Source organism: Ambystoma mexicanum, chromosome 7q (genome assembly GCF_040938575.1).
Source record: "Ambystoma mexicanum isolate Mex_15411 chromosome 7q, UKY_AmexF1_1, whole genome shotgun sequence".
Classification (NCBI taxonomy): Eukaryota; Metazoa; Chordata; class Amphibia; order Caudata; family Ambystomatidae; genus Ambystoma; species Ambystoma mexicanum.
In genome coordinates this window covers 1,030,292,880-1,030,318,093 of record NC_090941.1, presented here as the reverse complement: position 1 = coordinate 1,030,318,093, position 25,214 = coordinate 1,030,292,880, and the positions used below count along the sequence as shown (strand labels likewise).

At 48.3% G+C, this 25,214-nt stretch overlaps 1 protein-coding gene across 2 annotated transcripts in view; it reads left to right on the top strand.

Annotated features, from left to right (window-relative positions):
* The first annotated feature begins 3,789 nt into the window (after positions 1 to 3,789).
* LOC138528556 (ecto-ADP-ribosyltransferase 5-like) overlaps positions 3,790 to 25,214 on the top strand; it is a 92,204-nt gene continuing 70,779 nt past the window's right edge. The window contains exon 1 of one of the 2 annotated variants that reach the window (XM_069640322.1): positions 3,790 to 4,118. The gene's annotated coding sequence lies outside the window, so the exon portion shown is untranslated. The remainder of the gene's footprint in view (positions 4,119 to 25,214) is intronic. The other variant, XM_069640321.1, reaches the window with a different exon arrangement.

The window sequence follows — 25,214 nt, the reverse complement described above, 5'->3', positions numbered from 1 at the left end:
AAAGGGTGTCGAGAGAAGCAATTCCAATCCAACTTGTGACAGTCGAATCACATCCAAGTACTCCAGTGACGGCACAAAATCGATAAAGATATAATTCTGCCGTAAAGCATGAAACCCCTTTTGATTCCCTTAGTAACCATCGTTATGCAGCATCCAGCAACGAATGCTCCTTAAATGAAGATAAAAAGAGGACTAGAATAACAACTAGCCGTAAGCGTTAAACCCTCTTGATCCCCTTAGTAACCATCTTTATGCAGCATTCATTAACGAATGCTCGCTAAATGATAGACAAAGAGAGGACTAGAATAACAACCAGCCGGTTACAGGAAATGAGGTACTCGGGACCACTTCAAAATCAGCAAAAGGGCTAAGCCTTTGAAAAGCTGAACGAGCCGTGGACATTAGAGATTAATGAAACGCTGGCACTCTGCAACCTCAAGCAAAATGCAATTGCAAGTGAAAGTGCCGACCACAACGGTAAGCAAACCATGCAGTGCCTGCAAATGGAGAACGTGTAAAGTTAATCTGTAAACCAAATAGAACAAGAGAACAAGGCTAGCCAAGAAACTCAATATAAATTTCGATGAAACCAACATTAGATAAATGCATTGTAAATTGGTCCAAGTAGGGTTTGTATTTTCAGTCTCGATTTTAAATTAATTGTTCCATTCGACAGTGAACAACTAGAGACGTTCCATCTAGGTAAGAGGTACTATAGACAGAGCGAATGTGTGACATAGTGATTCTCTGTAAGAGTTCAAGCTTAGAAAATCATTACTATTAGAATGTAAGAGCACAAATTAATTCAAATTTCTTGTGTCAAAAATATTAAATATTTGAGAACATATGGCACAATAAAACCAATGTGCGTTATGTTTCAGGTGTGCACATGGTATCCTGTATAAGTGTGGACCTCATCACGGACAAAACTAAAGAGTGCAGTCATCACTAATAAGAAGTGGAGAGAATTCCCTATGAATGAATTCTGGTTTGCATTTTTTATGTTATTTGCGCCAATAAGGCAGCCAGCTCCTGAGGAATTTCCCTAAATATCATTTCAATCAGACTGGAAGGAAAGAAACATGTTGGGATGTGTTAGTATGAGTAAATACATTTGCATGAGTATGAATAAGTTGGAGAAGAATGGTTGATGCAAGCTAATCTCAAAATTATCTTTGCGCAGCACAAGGCACTTTATGAACAATATAGAGAAATACCCTTCGCAGAAACTGTCTTTCTGAAATGTGTGTATTGAAAACTTTTATGTGAATGTGTAAAAATAAAATATGTATTTTTGTAATGAAAATCTGCTGTTTATTACTAACTGTAAGCTAGAAAACACGAGTGCTTAGTTTCAAGCAAAAATGGAACCACTGTAAACGGGAATCTGTACCCTCCTGAAACATACTCCACCCATAAGCACTTTTGTCTAAAATGCAGGGTTCACAACCTTGTTAAGGGGTTTGCTTGTTAAGGTAGCTGCTGCTCTCCCTCACGCCTCTCACAGTACTGCATCACAGTCAGCATGCAAAGCTTGTATATACTAGCATATGTTGTGGGCAAAGGCATAATGAAATTGCATTGGAACATGGTCCCGTGCACTGTTGGTAGGAACATGGTCCCATGCACTGTTGGTAACTTGCATCTATTGTTATTTGTATTTCGTTTATTTGTATAGCACGCCTGGGCCAGAGGCATCTGGGCGCATATCTTAGGTTACATAATGTTACAATGCCAACGTATACACCAAAAAAACAGTCAAGCGGCAAAACAGAATATACATACAGGATACTTACATGCTAATTACATACAGAATACTTACAGGATAATTATTCAGTATATTTACATTACAATTTACATTTCAAATGCTTGTATGAGAATTTGGATGTCGTTATGTGGTGGAATTATGGCCGATGAGACCAATGGTTTGTGTGTCTTGAGCAATGAGCCACAGTTTAGCTTTGCTTTTGAAGGAGTGGAAGGAAGGTTCTGATCTAAGAAGGTTGGGCAGTGAGTTCCATAGTTTGGAATCAAGGACCGGGAAACTGGCCCCTCCAGCTTTCTTCAACTTGAATCTAGGTAGGGATAGACAATGAGCTTGGGCCACTCTCTGCGGGTGGCAAGAGGTATGGGGTGTGAACCGGCGCACCAGATAGTTAGGCGCCTGGTTGCAAAACATTTGTGCGTGAGAGCAAGTGATTTGAGGGAGACTCTTTGGGCTACTGGGAGCCAGCGTAGGCTGCGTCACATGTCAGGAATATGCTGATTCCTGGCAATATTCAGTGCTGCCCTGATAGCGTTGTTTTGGGTGACCTGAAGCTTGCTGAGATTTTGTTGACTCGTCCCTAGATAGAGTGCATTACAGTAGTCGAGTTTCGACATAATAAGGGGTCTAGCAAGGGTGATGCAGTTAGAGGTGGTGAGGAATGGGCTGTAATAAGTTTGCACGTGTAGGCGGATGCTGAGATTACGGCATTCGTTTGTCTAGAGAGTGATAAGGTAGAATCAAGATAGATGCCTAGGGTTTTAGTATCATTGGATACTTTGATGGTGTTGCCATCGATGATGAAGGAATTGAAGATGGGATCTAGTCTATTGAGTCGGTGGTGGGAACCCAAGTTGAGGAGCTCTGTCTTATTGTCATTAAGACAGAGCTCGTGTTGAGCCATCTAGGCCTGGATGACCAGATAGACATAATTTTAGGCTTTAGTATCCAACGTGTGGTCTCCAGTGATATAGATGAGTATCTGGGTGTCATCTGCATCGTTTGTGTAGGTGACACCCAGATAGTCAAGAATATTGAAGAGATGTTTCGTGAACATGTTGTAGAGTGTAGTTGAGACGCAAGATCCCTGATGGACCCCGCAGGGGACTGAAGAGGGTTCAGCGGAAGCAGACTGGGAGAAGATCCTCATGGATCTATTGGCCAGGAAGGAACTAATCCAGATGGTAGCTTTGTCTGAAAAGTGGGCTGCTGATTTTAGGTGCCGGCAGAGAATGTGGGAAGGTTCGAGAATGCGGTGGGAGAAGCCCATATCAGTTAGAGAACTGGCAATGTCCAGAGCTTTGAGGTCGTTGGGGTTGTGGAGACCAAGATTGAAATCCCCTAGCAAAATAATTTGCGAGTTGGTCTTGGTTTTATCTGCAAGGATGGAGTATGTCCTATCATACAAAATTGATTGCAAACTGTTTGGCTTTTCATCCCATTTTTCAGAAAAAGTACTGTAAAATGAACCATTTTAACCAATTATTTTAAAAAAATGTTCATGGGGGCGAACCACCTCTTCCGCCGAAACTTTCTCGTTTAGTTCGGGCTCCCTCACATCCCTTGATCACTCTCGCATATTCATACACGCCAACCCTCACAATTTAGGCGGGAGACTCCTGACTTTTCAGTGAGAAATATTGCTTTTTTTTCACGTTCTCCCGCCTAAAATAAGTCCAGCGCCAATACATTCCTATGGGGAAAACTATGACTCCCGATTTTCTCTCCCAAAACTCCCTCCTAGCTGCGGTGGAATGTTGGTGTTGGCACGTATGGCTATTAGGCACATACATTTAGGCCCCTGCTGTTACAAAATTCACAGCCACTGCTGGTCAAAGACCATTGCATTTTCCTATTATGTCATCGTTATGCTCATTTTTTTTTTTTTTTTTTACTTGCAAAATCCAAAGACCTTTGTTGGTCACAGAATGTTGGCAAGTATGAAAAGGGAGTTTCGTAAATGGAGGCAGCACAGCCCCTTCCGCCTTCTTTCTCTCTGCCAGAGATAAAGCAATGTCCCTTTGTATGCTGGAGGAGGGAAGATTGTGCCTGGGGGCCCCTATAACCGCCCGGCACATGTAAACAACTTTTCCCGACCAATCAGGCTGCACAGTCAATGAAATATCAATAGTCGTGCTTTGTTACTTTGTAGTGCCGCGCCGCTCGCAAGTGCGTGACTGTTCTCATCCTGAAACTGAAAGCGTTTTCAAGCGCGGTCATTTCCCGGGCAACAAGTGCAGACTAAGCTCCCCCACGCAGGGGGGGGCGTGTGCAGCGGAGCCGGGGCAGTGGAGTGCTAGAGACAGCCAGGGATAAAGGTCGCGCCGCCCCCGCACGACTACACTTTCTGCCGGTAAGACACGTTTTCTTCATTAATATGATGTTATATACTCCCATATACCGTAGGCGAGAAACTGGCGTACGTTGATTTCAAATGTTCGTATATTAATGTAGCGTTTTGCCCGTTTCTAGGCGCTCCTAATATTGCCAGAAGATATCTATGAAACGAGATATGACCAGAGAATGTAAGCAAGTGTAGCACACCGTGCTCCAGGAACCAAAGGGTTAACGTTGAACTCAGCCCTCGTATTATACCAGTTACAGTCTACTTATAATTTAGTTGTAAAACCATACCATAACATCTTGTATACGTGTTCCCTGCGGCATTCTGCGTTACAGCTGCGTGCCCCCAGTTCCTCGACTGCCTCGTTACGCCAAGAACTCGCCTGAACTGCATGGGGACATGGAAGCACACCGGTTATGAGCACTCCAAGCTGACTATACCAGAGAAGGCCGCCCAGTCCTGTTGCTCTCCCTCGGGATTGTGGGACTTGTAGTTTTTTTCTTTAACATTGGAAATGTGGGGAACATTACAAGTCCCAGTATTTCAGTCAACAACTGGACTTGATGGCTTTCTCGCCCATGGAAACTTGAGAACTGTGACAATGCCAGGCACAGGATGCCGTTTTTTGGGCATTTGAGGCTCGGCTTATGATGGCTGGCACCTCCTGTGAGGATATTATACCTTATGCATGTCACCGTGTGTGACACATGTTTTTACATTTCGAGAGACACCGGCAAAGTGCTGGGAGAGTGCCCTTAGTTGGAATGGCCAAGGCGCGGGTGAGGAGAACACAAGTCTGGACAAGCGGGCATGTGTGCTGGGCTTCTGCTCGCTCATAAATGTTCTCAGAAAAAAAGGGACGATATGTAGAAAGCGTATATTACTGTTTGTAATCACTGTTGATTTTATCTTCAAAGTTTCTTCATTTAAAAGTTCTTTATCTACACATTTACCAGTTTATCCAGTCCAGTTTTTAGGTGCGGCTATAGAGTGCTCTAGCTCCCCGGAAAGAACGTTTCCAGTAACATACACATGGGTCGTCCTGCCAATCAGCTGCTGTGTGATGCATAAAGAGTGCTTTGTGGTGGACGCTCTCTCACAGTGTCAGCTACTTTGTGGAAGTTAGTGTAACTGTCCAAGTTGGAGAGGCCATTTTCAAATGTTGCTATGTCCATGCCGGTAGATACGTTTAGTTTCCCCCACTCATACAGTGCAGTGAATGGCGGGCGAACGCGCCGTCGCAGGAGGCATGGCGTGCGCTGCCCCTTAGTGGGGGTTGCCCAGCCAACCTCCTCCCCCTCCTCGGTTACGGGGGGGTGGGCCCCATATACTAGGGGAAAGCCTGTCCCCGGAAGAGGCAGTGAATGTCGCAGGAAGAAGGGCAGGGAACAGAGGGAGAGGGAGGCCCTATGAAGGGCGGGCGTACAGGCAACTCACTCTCTTCCTGTTCAACCTCTTCACCAACGACATCCCGACAGATCTCCACAAGACCGACCTGGCGCTGTATGCAGACGATGTTGCAGTCACCTCCCAGTCATTCAGCGAAAAGGAAGTGGCGAAGAACCTGCAAGCTTCATTGGATACCATTGCGAAGTGGTACAGCGACTGGAGGATAGAACTGAACACCAGCAAGACAACCGCAACGCTGTTCACCAGAAAGAAGATCAAGGAGCACCCACACATCAGCCTCAACGGGGAGACCATCAAATGGGAGAGCAGCAGCCGCTCCCTCGGTGTGACCCTGGACAGCAAACTCAACTGGGAAAGCCACATTGAGAATACTCAGCAGAAGGCAACAGGAAAGATGGCAGCGCTGTACCCACTCCTGAAGAGCAAGTCCATGCCCCTCCGGACAAAGATCAACGTCTACAAGGCGATCATCAGACCAACCCTGACGTATGCCTCCCCAGCATGGATGACCTGCCATGAGCGACACCGGAAGAGTCTTCAGATAGTCCAGAACAAGGCCCTGCGGATATCTTCTGGAGCTCCAATCCACTCAAGGATAGCAGACCTTCACAGAGACCTGGACATCGAGATGTTGGACGAACATCTAGCGAAGCTTGAGTAAGAACTTCTGCCAAGGACTGGATCAGAACCTGAACCCTCTGATCAGAAGACTCACTGCCACCACTGCAAACCCCTTCGACCGCTACCCACGGCCCATCACTGCGAAGACCCTGTGAAACCAGCTCTACTGTGGCAAGAACACACAGACCAAGAAGAAAACAAACCCACGACTACATACTCAACCCGAGAAGATGGAGTAATGAGGCTCAAGCCTTGGTAAAATCACCGCTGATGGATAAAAATCTATCAGCAAGAAGAAGAACAAGCGCCGGAATCTGTTGTAACTCACTCTCTCTCCCTTGGTACCTGCCCTCGCCCGATAACGCATTTTGGTTTTCCCCGGGAATTTTGCATCCTGCACCTGTGTTCATGGCAGTGCTTCGGTTCCTGCGGTGCTGGAGGAGCTGCGTTGGAGTCGATTGCCAAGGAAGGAGGGCCGTGTTTGCGAGCGTCGGGGGCGTCGGGTCTCGCAATTAAAGTTGATTATGAATGGGGGGCAGGTAGACACCAGGAGTAGGAGCACCGCAACCTGTCCGGCGCAGTGTAGTGGTGTTAGCAAGGGCGTGGTCTGCGTGGCGGGTGAAAAATAAGGGGGCAGGGATATGGCATGCCCACAATTTTTCTGGATCAGGGTTAGGGGGGTCAGTCACAGTATGGGAGTTAGCACATGGGCTGGAATCTAAGGGACAAAAGCTAAGTTGCCTAGGGTTGCAAATCAAAATGGGGAACATCGCTATGCGTTATGGAGGCAGCTCGCAGCACTCAGGGTAACCGGGGAGAGGGAGGGCGACGGTGCAGCATTTGCAAAGGGCGGCTGGGTAGTGGGGCCTGGCGAAGTGGAGGTATACAGCAATAAGGTGCGGTATAGGGTCACCGCTTTCATTAAGGTGCAGGCTTGGCGGGTGGCGGGTCAATTGGTTGTCGGGGCGTGAAGTAGGAAGGGCAATGGCACTTTTGGCTGATGTGTGCGAGGACTGGGTCCTCTGGGGCCTGGCTGCCTCTCTGGCCGCGGCGCCAGCCTGGTTTGATAATGTGGGCCGATACTACTAATGGTACGGAACGGCTTCGGTCTGCCATACTTAATGACTATTGGGGTGGCCTGGTACATGTTTCAACGCGCTGGGGAGATAGGTTGCAATGCTGCAATTAAGGAAATGCTTTCATGTTTAGCGGTTACAAGGAGATCGTTGTGTTGCAGCCTTGTGGTGCGCCGGGAAGGCTTGTGATGCATGCCCAACTCAACATGTTACGAATCGCAGTCGAAAGGGCGGGATGGTCGCGTTTTACAAGTAATTTTACATTGCTTCGGTCCGTTTGAACGTTGGGTGGGACCACGCTGGGGCGAAGCAGATGCAATGTTGATTTATGAGAAGTTTTCATCTTTGTCGGAGGGGTCTGATTTGGGAACACGTACGCCTGCAGTAACCTGGGCACAGGGCCAGTGGGGTGCTTCGTCGGCCTCCTTGGGTGGGATGAGAACACCATGCCTTGGTGGGGCGAATTTTCAAAGCGGGAACAGGGATTTCATTTTCGGGAGGTGGACCGATGACCGCGGAAGGAGCTAATTATTATGTCGAGCAGCCAGTATTTTGTCTGCACTGGGCCGATGGGCGTGGGTCGTATTGACCACCACTTTCAGAAAGATACATTGATTAACGGGATAAATGCATCATTGTGGGTAGGTTGTCGCAGCAGAGGGGCCAGACCGGGGATGGGCGACGGTATGCACATTGCCGGAGGCGGCGGAAGGAGGGAGGGGGTTCGGGTCGGTTCGGTGCCACAGGGCCGGCTCCCAATTGCCAATTTCTACCATGCAGCTTTAGGCTGAGTAGTGTGGGCTCCCCCCTGCTCTTATACCTTACACCTGTTACCTGTGACAAATGAAATGAATAGTACAGACCATATTTTTGCTTTGTGGAAAAATTGTGGCCGTAGGCCCTTTTATTTTCTACAAAAATTAATGCTACACAATAATCATGACAGCCAAACATCATTACTAATCGCTTTTGGGCACATCGTGTCCAGGGGTTATGGATGCCGAGCCTTCCCTTAGGCTAGTTTTCGTTGTCCTGTGGCATCCCTTCCTGGACACATGCCGCCTGCCGCCTACGACTTTCATCTACCATGTACCGATGACGAGTACTTGGCGTTCTTGATCTTGTTCCTTCTTCTTTCTTTTTGTTTTTTGTTTTTTTTTGCCGGGTGGGATGGGTGGTTGGGTGGTGAACGTTTCTTCTATCCCCCTTTCTCAGGTCCGGGGAGCTTACCCGAGTGAGGTGAGCTCCGGACCTGTTTGTGTTTACCTTGGTTTTCACCGGGGTATTTATCCTTCCAGGCCCCTTTGTTGTGTTGTTGGGGACCGGGCTTCCTACCCTCCCCTGCTGTTTACCTTTCGCACCTTTTGGTGCGCTCCTCCGGCAACGCTGAGGGTGGGGGCGCCGCTTTGGCTGCCCCTCCCTCTGTGTTTCCCGCTGTTTGGCTCCCCCACCCTGCGCCTAACCCCCCAGGCCCTCCATCGTGTCACACTTTGTATGGCACGGGGCCTGGGGCATAGGCTGAGTAGTGTGGGCTCCCCCCTGCTCTTATACCTTACACCTGTTACCTGTGACAAATGAAATGAATAGTACAGACCATATTTTTGCTTTGTGGAAAAATTGTGGCCGTAGGCCCTTTTATTTTCTACAAAAATTAATGCTACACAATAATCATGACAGCCAAACATCATTACTAATCGCTTTTGGGCACATCGTGTCCAGGGGTTATGGATGCCGAGCCTTCCCTTAGGCTAGTTTTTGTTGTCCTGTGGCATCCCTTCCTGGACACGTGCCGCCACGCCTGAGGGGGTGTTGCCTAACCCGCTCAGGTCCCCCCAAACAGCGAACCTATTTGCAACCACGAGCTGCCAATGCTTGAAAGATGTTGTCCGTAAATCTGCCCAACCCTTTATTGGATAGGTGCACCCCGTCCTGATGAAACCACTCTGGGTCATTCTGTGATAACCCGTGCCTTATGAAATGGAGGCCCGTGTTCCTACAGTATTTTTCTACAGATTTGTTTAGTTTTTTTCGCGCTGTCTCAATGGCCTGCCTTCTGCGTGCCCCATACCAAATTCTGCGGGCAATTATCTCTGACATGAAAATTTCCGTTTTCCACCAACAGTGTGCTATTGCCCTTAAGGACTTGCACATGTTGCACATCAGCTCGCCCCTATTTGTTTTAACCAAGTCATTGCCCCCGAGGTGGATGACCAGGTATTCAGGGGGATCCCTGAACCCGATCAAATCCGATAGCCGGTCGTGGATGTCCTCCCAATGCATTCCTGGGAGGCCCCACCAGGAAGTTATTGTCCGTTTAAAATGCAAACCTTCTCGGAAATCCTCGATCCACCTGCCTGCACGCGTCACGAACGAATGGCCAACTATCCATGCCGACTTGTAGGGGGTCTCATCTGCGAGGGTGGATGGGAGATGAATTATATCAAATATTCTCGCACCTATCTTTTGAAACATTGTGACTTCCACCCCCCAATTTTCTTCACTCCTTTTGCCCCTAGCCCTCCTACCCATGCAGAGGTGGCTGCCCCTATCCTGAAGGAGTGGGTTCCAAACTCTGCCGCGTCCCACCCTGCTTTCGCTATGGTTTTCTTTAGTACGGCTTGGAATTGATATCTGCTGAAGGCTCTGCCGTCTTTATGTATCAATAGCTGCCCCCCAACTTCAGGACGCACTTTGAGAAATTGCTCGGTAATACATCTGGGGCAGTGGTCCCTCTCTTTAATACAATTTAGCTCAATTGTTCGCCCCTTCCCTCCTTGGTCCGTTTTCGATCTCCTTAATATTATGGTCATACCCTTAGAACCTATGCTGATGTCGCTCCTTGCTAGCCCGTCTCCCGCCAATGTGTTGCTTGCTACCAGCTCTCCGACCCTGAATGCCCCATAGTATGCCAATGCAAACGCTGCCCTGAACAGCATGCTGTCATAGCTGTTGCTACATGTGCTATGCAATAACTGCAACAATTTTACTACCTTCAAAAAATTCAGGGGCCTCCTGTTGTCTGGTTTCTTTCCTTCTAGCCTAGACCACCCCTTCATTGCGTGTTTTAGGCGAGGGCTCGATGTCGGGTCTGCAAAACCAGCCACCTTTGCCGTATAAGCGACTGCGGCCAAATGTGCTGCCGCCCAGCTTTTCCTCTTCCCCTGTGAAAATGCACTCCCCAAGAAGTCACACAAATTGGAAACAGTGATATCCCCCACATCTTTCACTTTTGATTCTCTCAACACGTTATTTACATATTTTTTATATTGCTCACCCGTTTTGTATGTTATGGCGTTTCTGGACAATCTTTCCACTACTTGCTCCCTTGGGCCTTCTTCCTCTTCTGAGTCAGCTTCGTGGCTAACCGACCCTTTTCCCATGCCTTCAGCGGTACCCATGCCTTTTTTGGCGTGGGCGTTTTCATCCTTCTTGCATCTGGCCGTAGTTCCCTGAACCTGCTCCACTGAAAACGAGACAAGGCATCAGCGACCATATTTGCATCACCGGCGATGTGTCTCGCCCTTATGTTAACATTATTATTCAGACAAGCCAGAGTTATTGCCCTCATTAACTCCAAGACCAGCGGACAAGAAGCGTTTCCGTTATTTATCACATGCACTACCGCCATGTTATCCGACCATACGTTTAACTCCTTGCTGCTTAGTTTTGCTTCCCATGCACACAGTGCCACCCAGATCGGAAATAGCTCTAAAAGTGTAATGTTACTTGTCCATGCAGCCTCATGCCACGCCTCTGGCCATCTTTCTGCGCACCATTCTGTATCCAATATTGCACCAAAGCCAAAACCACCCGCTGCATCTGTGAACAACACCCTTTTGCTTTCCTCGTTTACCGGTGTGCGCCAGATAACTGAACCATTGAATGTTTTTAAAAATTCTGCCCAAACCTCCAAGTCTTTCTTTATTGCTCCACCGATCTGCACCTTGTGGTGCCCCACCTTATCACCCTTTGTTCTTTGCTCGACCCTTCTCTGGAATATCCTGCCTTGCGGTATGACCCTCCCTGCAAAGTTCAATTTCCCTGCCAGTGATTGCAACTCCCTTACTGTGGCCTTGTTCCTCCCTTCCAGATCTGTGATTGTACCTAGCAAGTCCGCCACCTTCTCCTCCGGGATCCTGCACACCCCGACCCGAGAGTCAATTTCGATGCCTAAAAATTGTATCACTTGAGTTGGCCCCATTGTTTTTTCCTCTGCAAGTGGAAAACCCCACTCTTCTGTTAATGCCGTGAACTTCTTCAAGGTATTTCTACACAGCTCGGAACCTTGCGGCCCCACGAATAGAAAATCGTCCAGGTAATGGACTACCTGTGCTCCCTTCATTTCTTTTGTAAGAGCCCATTGCAGGAAAGAGCTCACTTTTTCAAAGTATGCACAAGAGATGGCGCAGCCCATAGGGAGACATTTGTCCACAAAGTATTTGCCCTCCCAGTGTATGCACAACCATCTCTGTGATTCGCTCTTCACTGGCAATAGGCGAAAGGCTGACTTAATGTCTGCTTTCGCCATCCAAGCTCCCTGTCCTGCTTCTCTGACCAACTGCACTGCTTCCAGGAAATCTGAGTAGTTTACTGATGATGCCTCTTGTGTGATGCCGTCGTTAACCGAGGCCCCTGGTGGATATGAAAGGTGGTGAATCAGCCTAAACTCGCCTGCCTCTTTTTTAGGGACCAAACCCAAAGGCGAGCATATAAATTCTGTAAAAGGAGGAGAACTGTACGGGCCTCCCATCCTCCCTAGCTCAATTTCTTTTCTGATTTTCTTGCCCACTAATACCTTGTTTTCTAAAGCAGACTTCAGGTTTTTTGGAATGTTCTGGGAGCCCTGTCCATTAAACGGTATTATGAAGCCTTCTTGGAAACCTCGCCTTATTGTTTCTGCTGCATCCTGGTCTGGGAACACCCTTAGCCACTTTTCCATATTCTCGATTTTCACTGGCGAGGCCCCTTTCTCTCCTATGCTCCTAGCTCGGTTTTTCTGGTACCCTGTACTTACTGTTCGCTGCTCTAGTGCATTTGGTAGTAATATGTTCCCCTCCGCAATTCTCGCATCTGTGATTGAATTTACATTTCTTCCCCCAGCTGCATGGTATTCCCTTCTCAAAGTTACGGCATTGTGCTGGCTCTGACTTTGCTGTCCTGTTACTCCCTTTACCACCCCCTTGTGATGTTGGAGGTATGTTGCTCTGCCACCCTCTCTGTGCCTCGTACTGTCTACTCCGAAAATTCTGCTCCCTTGCTCTGTCATAATAGTTATCGTATCTCCTGTTGTTGTATCTGTACTCGTTCTATAATCTGTCTGGCCATACTGTTTCCTATAATAGCTCCCTGAATTATGTTGTTCCCTGGTATCCCATTTCTCTTTTAGCACGTTAAATATGTATAGATTGTAATTTTCTTCATCCCACCCTATATCCGGGAAGCAATCCATTTCTTTCTTGAATTCATGGTCGTATTCCTTCAATGCATCACCCCCAAATGCTTTGTACACCCGCAAGACTCTCTGCTGATATGTCACTAGCGATGGGCCGTCCTCTGGAAATTTCTGCAAGATGATTGAGGACATTATCTGAAACGCTGCTGTCCAATTGTCAAAATTCCTTGACACAGCTGTTCTCTTTAATAAGCCCTTTTCGTCCTCTTTTATGTCTTCCTTTGATACACCATGACCCCTTTTCTGTACGTCTAGCAGGGAGAAGATATCTATTAATTCTTTTCTCCATATCTTCTCCTTCACCTTGTCGCTAATGTACCAAGCTTGTGCTTTTAAGGACCGCCCCTGTGCATCCTTGCCTATCGTGGGCCTGCCATATTTGGTCATAATTGTGAAGGGTTCTGCCGTTTTTTCTATGGCGGGCCCTATCATAGTCACTGGAGTGTTGGTAGGTCACCCCTGGGGACCAGGAATTTGGGGAAGCCCCTGTGAGATGGGAACCCGGCTGTCTGCTAGCCCCTGCTCGCCTGCCCCTTGATCTATACCTGCCTTATCCTTTTTTTGTTTTTTCTTACTTATAACCCCCTTCGTTTTCACCCATGCTTGAAGATGGTCCCTCTCTTCGTCTTCGCTACTTTCTGTATCAGATGCCCCCCCATTGTGCTCTCTCATTCTCCCTTTACTGGCTCTGGGCGACTTAACCTGAGCCGTGATACATGCATTTAAAACTTTCACCATTTTGTCAATATTGTTATTCAATGTTACGATACCTTTCTTGGTTCCTTTCTTCCGTTTTATTTTTGGCATCTCCGGCTATTGTGACTCCTTTGTTATCTCTCTCAACCTCTTTTGGCCTTGAGGTACTGCAGCTTCTTCATCGCTGCCAGCAGACTCCTCGAGCAGCAAGGGCGACATTGCCCTAGCCCTTTCTTCCGTCTGCACCACATCCAGCACCCATTGTGCCCCAAACTCTTTCTCTGCCTTTTTGGCCCATGCACTGAATTCCTGTGCTCTCTTTGCTCTTTCCTCAGCCATTTTTTTTTTTTCCTTTCCTTCCAAGTTGTTGACTCCACCGAGCTTTACAAAATTATTTAAAAATCTATCCGCTCCAAGAAATTTCAATGCTAAAATTCACCTCTCGTGGGATTCGAACCCACCACCTTTGAAAGACTCAATTAGTCAAGACCGCCTTGCAATCCATTGCGCCACGGCGCCTGATTCTTATTTCTCAGCCACAGAGCTCTTGGCGGCTTCACTTGTGTCACAGCTGTCCTCGGCGGCGTGCGCGCAGCGTTGCAGCCCCACCCCTTTTTTTTTTTTTTTTTTTTTTTTTTTGTAATGAGCAGTTCTCTGGCCGCTGCAGTTACGAAAATATATTTCGGTTGTTCTCCGCTTTGTCCTAAATCTGATTTAAGCAGGATTTCTGTAAATATGTTTCCGCCTGGTTTTGAACAGTGGAACTTTCGCGTGCGAGGCGAACGTGATAACCACTACGCTACGAAAAGGCCATTGGATAGCCTTTACTCTCTACCTGTGAGGTATCTGAGTGCTGCTCACTTTTCAACCTCAGAAGTGAAGAAAGGCTGCATTTGGCTCATGCGGGGATTTGAACCTGCGTCAGTAGGATCTGCACAGATGTCAATGAGCACTCGACTAGCTGTGCTATTGGAACAGCTTAGTGGGCCTGGTGCTGCACACCGATCAAAAAGATTAGAGCTCAGATATGCTCTCCTCTGCAGCCTGAGCTCCGACTGCTGCCGAAACGGCCTTTGCCTGCACGGGGGCGGGCCCGACGCTGTTTCCGTCAGCCCGCGCCGCTTCTTAGCTCTATTGGCGCCCTTCTTCCTGCCGCTGGGCTGCCTCGTCCGACGCCTCCGACGTCCGATGGACCTTCTGCTGTAGCTCGCCGATCCCGCTCGCTCTCTGGCTTCTTCGCTGCAGCCCGACAAGGTGTCACCTGTAGAAGGGGAGAAGAAGAAGAGACACAGAAACGGTAAGCCCGCTGAGGCGAACGTTTCTTCTATCCCCCTTTCTCAGGTCCGGGGAGCTTACCCGAGTGAGGTGAGCTTCGGACCTGTTTGTGTTTACCTTGGTTTTCACCGGGGTATTTATCCTTCCAGGCCCCTTTGTTGTGTTGTTGGGGGCCGGGCTTCCTGCCCTCCCCTGCTGTTTACCTTTCGCACCTTTTGGTGCGCTCCTCCGGCAACGCTGAGGGTGGGGGCGCCGCTTTGGCTGCCCCTCCCTCTGTGTTTCCCGCCGTTTGGCTCCCCCACCCTGCGCCTAACCCCCCAGGCCCTCCATCGTGTCACACTTTGTATGGAACGGGGCCTGGGGCAATGTGCTGCGGCGTAGGAATACTAAAATGTTTAACTGATTGGTGCGCGCGGCGGTTTAGGATGGGGTGAAGGGGTGGCAATGCGCTAAGTAGGTAATGAACTACAAATGTTTAGCGGTTACAGGGAGGAAATCGCGTCACTGCTTCGGGCGTTTATTGGGAAGACGTGTTATACCATGCTTGATACATAAATATCTGAAATTATAGTCTAAAGCACAGAATGGTCTTGTATCCAGTTCTGAAATGCCATTGTTGGGTCCTTTTGGATGTGGGCAAGGCGGTTGCAAGGTTGGGATCACGGAATGTGATATGTCTGGTGGTAGAATGAGTCAACTGCAAAAGTTTTTGTGGGGTGTTGGTTTCGTGTTTGGGGGGAAGTTTATTTGCGTACCAGGCCTTCCATACTTGGTTCAAACACATTGGTGGCTGTGCGTGTGTCGACACATGGTGGAATTGGCAAACAGTGGGGAACAGGCGCAGAGAAACGGTCGCAGAGTTCCTTTTGTACAAGAGGAGGGGGGTACCCTGCGGCATGGACCGCTCAGGAAATAGGAGAAAGGCTGAGGAATATGGGCAAACGTCAGCACTATTAAGGGGGAAGGGCACGGTTTAAGTTGGAATGCACTTTGGGATTTGTAGTCAGCGGGGGGTTACTAGAAGCTGGGGTGCTAGTTTCGCCCCCCTTTAGCTCTGGGACGCCTGGACTGAAAGGTGCCTTGCGCTGGGTTAAGCACGCAAAACCACACGTCCCAGAATGCAGTATAGTAGCAATGGTATGAAGTACATGGATGCGCGTGACTAGCATAATTACATTATGGACATCACATTATTTAGGGTCTTTGCATGGTGGTATGGTCTGGGGGAGAATGCAGGCAACGTTTGAAGGAGCAGGTACGGTCTATGTTAGGTATTTGTTAAAGAGGGTGTAAACATTGGTTTTATATGTACATGCTCCGCTACCAATGCCGGGCACTATGGCTCTGAAAGTTGTAGGTCAACATTATGCGGACACGAAAGAGGTCGAGCCTCGTACGGGCAGCGTAATGTCGGGTTCAGTTGTAAAGTTGCGCCAAGCGGCATGTATGGTTCCCTGTCTTAATAAGAACGATATTGTGGGTACCAAATGCATAGGCTTTGCCAATATTGTACTAGCCACATGACAAGGAAGTTAGTTGGAGTTTTATGTCACGAGTTAAAGCGTGTCGAATGGGGCCTTTTGGGCACAAGTTTCAAAGCTCCGTAACTATGGTAGACAACTGAGGAGCTTTCTTTCACTGGCCGCGTTTCAGTTTGTCGCTATAAACCTGTAAACACATATTCAACAGTTTTCACTATAAGGGAGGTAGGCGTGAGGTTATTCATAGGCTATTCAAACGCGAACGAACCAAGTTTCTGTGGCGGGAAACCGTGCGGCAGTTGAGGAAAGGGTTGCTTGGTCTAAGGTGGTTGCGCCGTGGAAGTACAAAGGGGTTATGAAAGCGCCAAAGAGCAGGGCAAGGTGGGATCGGGCTCGCAGCAAAGAGGCCACACCACGTATGGGAAAGCACGGGTTTAGCGTCCAAACGCTAGTGGGGGTGGGGGGTTCCGGCATGTGGGCACACAAGGGTGGGGGGCCCTAATCGATTTGAACACAGGTTTCTAAGGGGGGATACGCGAGGCAGGGTAGGGTGGGTACGATTTGGGAATTGCAAGAACTGAAGCTGGCCGCTTTAATTGTGTTCATGCATAGGAAACATTTTGCAATAAGGGAGAATGGTGCGATGCAGCGCAGGTTATGCGATATTTCAATTTTAAAAAACGTATTGCAAAGTTGTTTGTGGCTATTTTATAACGCAAAAGAACCAAGTTCGGCTAGGGGGAACACCTATTCGAATGCATAAGTGGGTTTTTTCTATGAAGCCGCGCAGCGGCCTAGGGGATGTGTTGCAATTGCCTAGTGTTTGTGTTGCAGAAATACAAAGGGGTTAGCGATCTTGCTGGTGACGGCTAGTCTGGGAATGGAGGGCACCAAGCTGCTCTAGGGATGTAATGGAGATGGTACGCGTTATTATACCCTTTTATCTGGCTTCGCATGCACCAGTTGGAGTCATTACGGAACCCGGAGACTCAGAATGGGGTCCCTACATTTTGCAAATCCATATGTGCAAAAGTCGCTTTCCATGGGGCGGAATTACGCTGCGCACCTGGGCAGAAGAGGTCACTGGGACGGGCGAAGGTTCCGGCCGATGCGTCTCTGCACGTGCACAAATGCCCTGGCTACTACTAGGAGGGGTAAGCATGGTTTGAAGCCACAAGACAACCAATTGCGCACAGCGTTGGTAAGGGTGGCGTGGGGTTGCTATTGTCAGGGGGAGAAACGGGCATGCTGGCATGAGCGGTGAGGGGGAGGAGCGGAGTTCCAGAGGGGAGAAGCGGGTGGGTTAATATAAGTACCGCCTCGCCGAGACAATGGGGGCTTGCGGGTTGCGCAGGAATGTGACGGGGCTTGTATTCTGAATTTGGTGGGGCTTGTTTGCTCGGTGCAGCACAATGCATGAAGAGGGTCATCTCTCGAAAGAGGGTTGTGGGTGTTCATGGTGACAGAACACACCTGTCCGAGGTGGGCACCGCACTCATGCCTTTGGAATGGAGGGAGGCACTAAAAAACGCAGGTTGCACATAAGAGCCCGCAGGGGGGTACTGCGGACTGTGAGGGGGTCGGGGGACTTTCCCCCCTTTTTTACTCCCCACCCACCAAGGGTTGGAGGGCCGGAGGACGAGCAGCCAATAGAAGCGCCGGAAAGGGAGCAACCTGTGCAGGGTGGGGGGAACCCAGCAGAGAGTCTTGGAGGAGTCACAGGTCGATCCCTTTAGAAAGCACTGGCAGGCCCATAGGGGAATGCGCAGCCAACAGATTAGAGCTTACGGCGCCCCAAGAGTACAGACTCAGGGGAGGCCCTGGGGAAAAAGGGGAGGGATTTAGGGGACTTGGAAGCCATTTTCAACCCAAAATTGCAGGGGGGGGAGAGAATAAAACACAAACTCACAACAAAGGTCTTCAAGGGAAGTCGGTCGGGGGGAGCAAGAGGAGAGTACGGGGGCTCAGGTAACGTTGCCAAACAAAATAGTAGGGGGAAGTCTTTACAGAAGGAGGGGGACACAGAAGGGGACGTGGGGGGCCTAAAACAGGGCTGGAAGGTGACAAGAGGGAACTGGGGGGTGGGGGGGCGCAAGGTCCAAGGAAGCAAGGGGGGGCAATTGACCAAGCCTGGGGGGGGGTAAGAGACAGGGGTACGAGAGAACGGGACTGGGGAGTCTGTCTTTGTGGGAGAAGGGAGCCTAAGGATCTGCAGGGGGAGAAAGGAGAAAGTCAGGGGGGTGGTGGGGGGGTTGTGTCCTGACGCAAAGGAACCGGCACCAGGAGAGGGGAGGAGCAAACCGGAGAAAGGAATGGTTAGGGCTAGGGACCACGGAAATTGACGGGGGTGGGGGCGCTGCGCTAGATCTTGGAGGAGGGCCTGGGGGAGAGGGCACAGGGGGTGCAGGTGACACAGCGAAGCCCTGTTCTGGGGGACCGCAAGGCAGAATGGCAACACCTGGGGCCTTATACATTGGGGTTGAGGGGTTTAGAGTAGAAGCAGCACAGTTGGGGATGGGGGGGCCAGAGTAGAGTAGAAAGGTGCGCTAGGATAGCTGGACATCGCAAAGTGATGACTGTATAGGCAGGTATAGGCAGGTAGAAACGTGTTAGTCGGCACCGGAAGGTGGTGTCAGCTTAGAATGAATATGTGATGTGGGGTAAGTGATGTGTTGGGGCACTGAAAAGTGGTGTCTGTATAGGAACCTATGTAATAGCGAGGCACAGAGTGGCTGCCTGTTTTAGCTAGAACCAGACATAGGACACGGTGAAGAGTGTCGGGCGGGTACTTTAGAGCAAAGGGGGGAAAATGTCAAGAAGTGCAATACAAGGCAACATATCGAATGGCCATGGGTAGAGAGAAGTTGGTAGCAAGGGTCAGGCTCAACTCGAGGCGTCCCCCGGACGCGGATGGTGGGGGGGTGGACAAGGGATGCATACCTAGGTAGCCTCACACAGCGTAGAAGAACCTGTGGTGTGGTGAATTACGGTTCGCCTGTAAGATAACTCCAAGACTTTATACAAATAAAGCTGCTGTGGCATTAACACTTCCCACCTTTACAAATTGTCTGGCGTGTTATTTCAAGTTTTTGTATCACTGCCTGAAGCGGGCCGGAGCTGGAGGGGTTCGGGGGAGGTGGGCCGGGCCGAGCAGGTCAGGTCGGACGGGAGATGGGAGGAGGGAGAGACGCGGCAATGGGATGCCCCTGCTAAGAATAAACCACTCCCAAGACAAAACTAGATGCACAGCGTGCCTATCACGGAGCTGCGGCATCTAACTAAAGCCGTATTTTCAAGGTGCCATCCTGTGTTATTGTAACTTGTGTGTGTCCTCTGTGATTATGCATCAGTTTGTTGTGTGTGTTTTTCTTGTGTGAATATTTTCAGCTGCAAAACTTAATGAACCTTGTCAATCTCACAACGCTGTCAATGCACCCAATTTTCTACACTCAAAACTTTGTAATCCACCCTGTTTGAAAATATAATACGATTTTAAAGGAAGAAAGCTGCAGTGTCTATTGCTAACAGAGGTACATGGCTATACAAATGAGTTGTCTCTGGAGCATGCATGACAGATGCGGTTTAGAATTATAACCCAAATAAGGCTGCAAAGCAAATAGGTCGACAATATGACCTGGAGGCATTGTGGATTTCCTTTTGAGGGGAAAGCAACAATATTAATGATCATACAGGTATTTATTGAGCATGGAGCTATCTTAGGGAGGCAACGGAGCGCTTTGCAAGTCAAGGGGGTAGGACAGGTGAGGGAATCGGAGAGATACAAGGGAGCGGGGATCTAACAAGGGAGGGGCGGGGGTCAAGCAAGGGATCTACAAGCACTCAGGGGAGGAAAGAGGCTGGGGGCAGATCACTCAGTCTAATGTTAGGGAGGGTGTGGAGGGTATGTGGACCTAGGTGTTCGGGAGGAACCATTTCTTGAAGGGCTGGGTATTCAGCATTAGCAATAGGTCTTTGCAAATGTAGGGGTTCATCTTTTGTTGGCACTGGAAGACTCACAGAAAATTCCTCCCCTCTGAATTTACAAAGCCATGCTAACTGGTTTTGCTATTGCTTGTTTCCTTTTCATCCTTGTTAATTTTCCCATTATAAAGGCATGAGTGCTGGTCTGAAAAGAAGAACATTACTGGATTCTAGGTGAGCTTCTCCCACGCAGAATCTTGAGATCTCTGCAGGTGCGGAAGAAAGGTGTAAAGTGTAGCAGGAGGAAGCGGGCCATGAAAAAGGAATCATTGTCTTCTCTTACGTCATCATAGTCGCGGTCCTCCTGTAATGAGGACGGAGCCCTCCAGAGGCAGGCATCATTGCCACCCTTTCCATAAAACCAAAGAAGAAGGAGAGGCACCCCTAACTAGTCTCTCTTCTCTTTCTTCTACTTGAAACCCCACCCCTCTTTGTTATAAAGGTATACCCACCCCACAGTTTGCTTGATTTTCTTCCATCTCATGTGGGACACGTAATGCGGCCCGCCTGGCCCTCAGTTAGACATGTTAGTGATTTACTCTTTTGTTACACGTCAGGCTCTGAAACAGAATGCTATAAGGTATTTGAGAGGTGGAGATGTGGTTTAGCGGCTACGTTGCTGTCTTTGGAACTTTGAGACACAGTGATAATCTCTGCTTCAGCACTTATTTTATTTATTTGTTTGACATTTGTAAGGAGCCTATACAGCAAATTGTGTATATAACACCATTGTGTGACTCCGGTAATATCCCTTTATCTAAATGTGTCTAAAACTATAAATATTACATAAAAACAATGTGAGAGGTCTGTGCTGTCCTGGATTCCATGTCATTTTTCCGTCAGCCACCCATCCCTTTTAACTCCTTAACCCACAACCCCTATATAATGTCGAAAAAACCACAGGATACCCTGTCCTGCATTATCTATTTATTTATTTATAAAGCGCACTGGCAGCCCAGGGGCATCGAGGCGCTTTTACGAAAGAATAACTTGGTTACAGGTTACATATTTGCTACTGGTTACAAGAGGCGTGGCAAGTTTGGAGCAGGTTACATGTTTGGCATAGTATATACAAGACAAAGTTATGTGGGTAGGAAGCAGTGGAGGAAGTGATACATGAAGGACATTTGAACACATTTGGAGTCCTATGGGTCGCTGCTAGGAGATTTCAGATGAACAGCCGTGTTTTGATTTCTTTTTGCAAGGCTAAGTGGGATGAGATCCCCCTTAGGTTGGGTGGAAGGGAGTTCCACTGAGTTGCAACGATGAAGGGGAAACTGGAGTCTCCCGCCCCTGCTTTAGTGACCTTAGGTACTAAAAGTAGGTTGGTGTATGGGGTTCTGATTGGTCTTTCTGTGAGTGGTCTGGAGAATCTCTGGGACAGGGATTGAGGTGCTGTGTGGTGGATGCATTTGTGGGTGAGGGACAGTGTTTTGAATATGACGCGTTCTTTGACGGGTAACCAATGCAATGACGGGTATTGCATGCTCCCACCGCTCTTCATCACATCCCGTGCACACTGCCCGGATACTATATTATGCTATGCCATAGATGCTGCTGCTGCAATAAATGTGTTCTGCAAAACACTATAGACACAACAACAAAAATATGAAAGTGGCTATACTGCAGATATATTTACCCTGTATACATCACACAATGTTGTAGACCTGGACAAATGCAAGGATGCACACTGCATACTCCGTAGGTATGAGCTAACCACTGAAACAAAAGCATACTACAAAAAAGGCAAAATGAGGACATTGGGAACCCATTAGAAAAAGATGAAAAATGCGAAATATCAAAAAGTGTTTCCCAAACAATATAACTTAATTCTAGCAATATTGCTGCAGAGGTAGGAAGTAACCATGCCGCTATTAGCGGCATGGCTACCCCCTTACCGGGTAGCAGGACCGGGTTCCTTGAATGAGGAATTACCGGGCCATCCCGACCTTGGAGGGCCCGGTAATTCCTCATTCAAGGAACCCGGACACGGTACATCCTCATTCCCATTCGAGCTCCCATAGGGCTCAATGGGAATGGTGAGCATGCTAACAACGGCCCGGAATGCTCGCGGGACCCGCTAAGGCCTGGCGTCCTTAGCGGGTCCCGCGAGCAGAACTCGTAATGAGGCGGTAAGGGGTTGACGGCTCCGGCACCTTTACCGGCGCTGTTAACCCCTTACCGCCAGGGTTGTAATGACCCCCATTGTCTAGATATCTGATCAGATAGCTCAGTGAGATCATTGCTTTCTGCAATGATCTGTGTTCAAACATCAGTCTTTTTCGAGAGGGTATTTTGGGAGCAATTTTCTTTTTCTAATTTGAAAGAAAGGTTGTAATATATAATATAACAAGAGTGATCAAGAAAATTACTTTGTAGGGCACAGAAACAAGACATCCAGTAGGATATAGTGGCAGAATGTTGTAGAGCGGGGTGGGGACCAGGGTTGTTGCTAGGTTTGTAAAAGTTCTGGGTCTTCCATAATGTCGGGACTCAGGGCTAGCTAGCCTTTTGCTTGTAGCCTCTGAGCTTCTATCCGGGGCTACAAGCAAAAGATCGGGGGCTATAGCCCCCCTATAGCCATGCCTCTGGTGGGCACGGTGGGAAGCAGTGAGCTGGTCGTGGGTTGGAGTTTAGAAGATTGGTGGGAGCAAAGGAAGAGGTTAAGAGATAGCCTTCCGAGTTAACGGGTTAATGTGTGGAGCAGATCGTGAATGTAGAAAGATGGGGCAGTCGGAAGAAAGAGTACCTTACTGTTTTTAGAATCACCTTTTTCATCATTTAATTTTGGCAATATTTCAAATGTGTCTTCCAAGTAAGATGATTGTTCTTTTGTCTTTAAAGGGTTTTTCCCTGATGAATGTGACTTCTCTTACACACAGACCCAGCTACTATAGAGGTCTACCTTGCATTTTGTCAGAAGTGATGTCCTTGGGAGGAACAGGTGTGCCACAAGGTCATTCAGGATTGGTGAAACTGTTTCAGGGTTGAGCTTGTCTTACTTATTTATGCTTTGCTGTGTCTGGCCAGTCTCTGTGCACCCATCCTATTCTGCCAATCCAGTCATGGGAGCTCACTCAATCTCACCCTCCCCCTATTCCCAAGTGTTTCCAAGATGCTCCAGTGTCCCTGCAACAGCTTTGCAAGCGGAATGCTGCCATGTCCATTCTGTCTCATTCAGTCATTTCCGTTGGCACATGCATAACGACAGAGTGCATAACAGAAGTACTGCATAAAACATACAGCTTTACAGAAAATTCAGAAGCCAGTTGCACGCTCCTCACAGTATCAACAATTGCTAGATGTAATCTGTGATTCGTATAAGGAACATAGAGAGCTGTGGGCACCTCCTTATGCACAAGTGCTTGCACGCCATTTACCCTAACGGGGAGGCACTATCATAGCCTTGTCAAAGGAGATTGCCAAAATAAACAGGTTGGAGTACCCAGTATTAAAGCTGTCCTGCTTTGCACAGTCTAAGCATCTGTGTTTCAGTGAGTGTTCTGCCCAACTGATCTACCCCAGATTCCGGAAGGGGCTAAACCAGAATGCAGAACTAACTGACGCACACAGAGTTTGCCTGGCGTTTAGTCACCTTCTTGGCCAGCTAAAGAGGCGGCTCATTTAGGTCACAGCGCCTGCCCGGGCACACCAACCCTGTAACAGGGTCCGCCATTGATCACAGGCTGCTAGGTGCTGCCGTATAGTTAATAGGATTCTCTTTGGATCATAAAACGGAGTCTCTCAAAGTCCCTAAGAGTTCATGGCCCGAATGTTTGTCGGGTAACTGAAATTCTGCACTGCGAGAGGATAAGGCGTCAGGCGTCTAAGCCGGCCCACCACCTAAGGCACACCTCCCAAGGCTTCCCCCTGTCAAGAGCCTGTCAGGAGCCGGAAAGTGCCGAGTGCCAGGACCCCTGCTCCTCCTGGGACCCACCTGTAACATTTTGTTCATGCATGCTCATATATTAGGGTAAGCAGCTCACCAGTGCTTATGGTCAAACCCTCATTGCAACCTTTGTTGTGCTGTTTATTCCGTCAGATTGTTGTTCACATTGCTGCATGCAACTATTTAAAAGACACTTTTCTGCTGCCCGTGTGTTAGACTTTTGCACTTGTGCACTGCTGCCTGGCTTCACAGTTGTCTGACCTTGTTGGGCTCTCACATTGCATCATGTATGCACTTTATATATGACAAATAATGACAGCCTATATGGTGTATCAACCAGATCATCTTTTCTAGTTTTGAATGAGTCAAATGCTCACTTGGGCTAGCCAAAATGTATAATTGACTGCTTCACTACTGTCCTTTAGCCTACTATTCTCTTACTAACTATGTCTTTACACTCTGGTACTACTGCCATGCATTTGAATTAGCGCCTTTCTGGCTCTTACTGCTAAATCTGCATCTAGATGTCCTTGTTTATGCATTTGAATTAGCGCCTTTCTGGCTCTCACTGCTAAATCTGAATCTAGGTGTCCTTGTTTATGCATTTGAATAAGCGCCTTTTCTGGCTCTCACTGCTAAATCTGAATCTAGGTGTCCTTGGTTATGCATTTGAATTAGTGCCTGTATGCATTCTAGTCCTGAATAGGATTGTCAAATCTAGGTGCCACTGCGGTAGCATATTTGCATTTTAGTCCCTACCGGGTTTGTCAAACCTAGGTACTATTTCCGCCCAACATGCGCACTACTAAGACTTGCCTTTTATACACACCCTGGTCCCTAGCCTTGACCATTCAAACTATCACCATAATAATGGCCCTCACCAACTGTACACCTTGCAACTTGCAAGAGAGAAACTCACGACTTAGAATAAGGTTGCCTCGACTCTACGACCTCAAAAACAAAAGAACTAGTCTATCAGGCCTTATATCCATTCCAACTGCCACTAACCCCAACCCTCTTGCCTTAGCGGCTGTAAAGTGTCCTCAATTACAAATCAGCTCGCACTACAAACAGAAGAAACCAAACCACCCCAGTCCTAGACTCTTCCAAGGCACAACTACAACTCCCACCTTATCAGGAGCCCTTATCAATGCAAGGTCCCTCATAGCACACAACACGGAAATTGCTGACATCCTCGCTATGGATAACTTAGATCTTCTTGCT